We start from the raw sequence: 3,107 nt of genomic DNA on the forward strand, positions 1-3,107 counted from the left end.
CATACTTGAGAGGCTCAACACACATGAGTTTCAGCTTTTTGAGAAAAAAGACATCTATGGTCCCAACTATGGGCGAACTCGTGTCTTGAAGGCAAAAGATGTCTCCTCATCTGAAGAAGAGTCTGACAGCAGTTCTGATGATCCTGAAGACATTGGAAAGGAGCTTGCTATGCTTGTGAAGAAGTTCCAAAAATTCACCAAGAAGAAAGGCTTCAGAAAGTCCTCACGATCAAGCTCAAGGAATTATGAAGCTTCTGCTCATGACTACAAGAAGAGAACATGCCACAAGTGCAAGAAACCTGGCCACTATATCTCTGAGTGTCCGCAGTGGGACAATGAGAACAAGAAGAAAAAGAAGAGCAAGGAGTATAATTCTAATGACAAGAAGAAGAAGAAATACTCAAAGTCTTCTTCCAAGTCCTCCTCAAAGTCTTCATCACACAAGAAGAGCTCATCTGGCAAGGCATGTGCGTTTGTTGGCAAGGAAATGGATTCAGAGGAGGAGTCCGCTTCTGAGGAGGCGGAGGTGGAGTCTGAGGAGGAGTCCGATTCTGGCGTTGCGAGTCTGGCTACAGCATATGTTGCCAAGTCCATCTTCAACACTGAAGACAATGACTCCGTCATCGATACCGATGCAAATGACAAGGACTACTCCGCTCCTACCTACTGCTTCATGGCACGCGGTGCCAAGGTAAACACACGCACTACTCACTATCAAACTTCCAGTAAAGATGACTCTGATTGTGGTTCCAAACCCAGCTACAAAACACTTGCTAAAATTGCAACTGAACAACAGAAAGCTATGGAACATATTCAAAAACTATTAGACAAAAGCGATGACATGTTAGACACTGAAATGACTCGATCTCAGTCCTTAATTGAAGACATAAAAAATCTTCATGTTAAGTATGAGGAACTTGAAAGTCGTCATGAAACGCTCTCAACAACTCATGAAAAGCTTTCCTATCATTATCTTCAAAGGAAGCAAGATCTTGAGAAATTGAGAGCGGATCATGAAGATCTTCAAAAGGAAAACGAGTCACTTTGCGCCAAACAGATCAGTTCAGCTCAGGAAGGATTTGAACCACCATGTATTAAATGTATTGAGCATGACAACGCTACTTCTGTTGCTGGTTGTTCTACTGCTGCTACTATTGCAATATCTTCAACTACTGATGTGCCAACTAACCCCTCTGCTGAGGATGCCACTGCTATTGCTGATGAGAATGCTAGGTTGAAGACATTGCTTGAAACAGGGATGTTCAAAAGCCTCAAAGGGCATCAGACACTATGTGATGTCCTCAAAAGGTAGATCCTGAACCGAAACCCTAGGAAAGAGGGTGTTGGGTTCGAAAGGAAAATGAATGCTGATGGCTCTTACTGGAAACCTGAGCAGTACCCCCAAACCACATGGGTTTCTACAAAGGGACCTTCAGTGGATCCATCCACCCTATCTGGCTTCACTTGTGCTAGTCCCATTGTTATTGATGAATCCTTTGATGCAAACTATAAACTGTTTAAGAATCAGAAGGATGAAGTGTTTGCCAGGTATATTGGTACTAACTGCAGGAATGGACCGCCTATGAAGAAGGTCTGGGTGCCGAAAAGGTGTTTGGAGAATCTTCCTGTGAATGTCATCATGACACCACAGGTGAAGAAGACAAACCCCAGACCACAGGCTTCATATGGTCCAAAGGCTTCATATAGACAGAGGACTCACCTGAGTCGCACTAACGCAAATGTTTTGCAGGGAAGCCATACTCAGGCCTGTGAATATGAGCGCGTTTCATCAAACCTCCATGTTCATAGGACCAAGAACTATTCTGCTTATTCTTATGAGTACTATTGTCCACCTGCAAGACTTTTTGCTAGGGCTCCAAAGCCAAAGTTCTCATATGCTGCACTTAGACTCATTGCTTCGAAGCCACCCTTGAAGATGTGGGTGGCTAAGAAAGCTTAACTCTCTTTTGCAGGGAAAGGTCTCCAGCCGAAAACCAAAATCGTCTGAAGCTATTGCTGGGGACCTTAAACATCTTGTAGGGTGCAAGATCAAATGCCCAAATGGTCTTATTATGTACTTCGTTCCTGAGTCGCTTGCTACTTTCCCTATCAGTCCTAATCTCGATCTAAGCTTTCATAATCCACTGGCTCGTCAAATGTTTTTGCTTCACAATTCTCTTTGTGAAGTCTATCCCCCTAACTGCACTGTAGGGTACGACACCAGCTGCTTCAGAATGGATTATTGATAGTGGGTGTACAAATCACATGACTGGCAAGCGAAGCCTTCTTATGGACTCAACCTTACGTCCATCTGACAAAAGTCACATCACATTTGCTGACACTGGTAAAAGTAAGGTATTGGGTTTAGGTAGAGTTGCAATCTCAAAGGATCAACACATGGATAAAGTCATGCTTGTTGAATCCCTTGGTTTCAACTTAATGTATGTCTCAATGCTTTGCGATTTAAACATGATTGTGATGTTTGGAAAATATCGTTGCCTTGTTCTAATGGAATCTGACAAGTCTCTAGTGTTTGAAGGGTATCGGAAAGATGATTTGTACGTGGTAGATTTCTCAGCAGGACCACAGCTTGCCGTATGTCTTCTAGCAAAAGCTTCAGAATGCTGGCTCTGGCATCGGAGGCTAGGGCATGCTGGCATGAGGAACTTGCACACTCTTGCAAGAAAGAAGCATGTCATAGGCATCGAGGGCGTCAAGTTCAAGAAGGATCACTTATGCGGTGCCTGTGAAGCTGTAAGGGCATATTTATCCCTAAGTGTTTTGGTGATTGATGACAACGCATTTGCGGACTAATCGTGTGCCATGAGTATTCCAGACACTTCATTGCTAGGCACAAGACGATTGGGTGCCCCTCAAAGACTGATGAAGACGGTGTCTTTTCTACGTTTCTTTTTGGTGGATTTGAGTCGTAGGAAAGCCGTACTATTAAGAGGGGGTCCGCGTTGGAAACGTTTGGGTGGAATCATCACGTACACGTCTCCTTCTTGTCCCCTCCTTTTTCCTTGGAGCTTCCTCCGTCTTCTTGCCTCCCTTGTCTGGCTGCTGTTGTTGGTTGCAGTAGTACTATTCCCAGGACAACGGTAGTA

Source organism: Triticum aestivum, chromosome 4A (genome assembly GCF_018294505.1).
Source record: "Triticum aestivum cultivar Chinese Spring chromosome 4A, IWGSC CS RefSeq v2.1, whole genome shotgun sequence".
Classification (NCBI taxonomy): Eukaryota; Viridiplantae; Streptophyta; class Magnoliopsida; order Poales; family Poaceae; genus Triticum; species Triticum aestivum.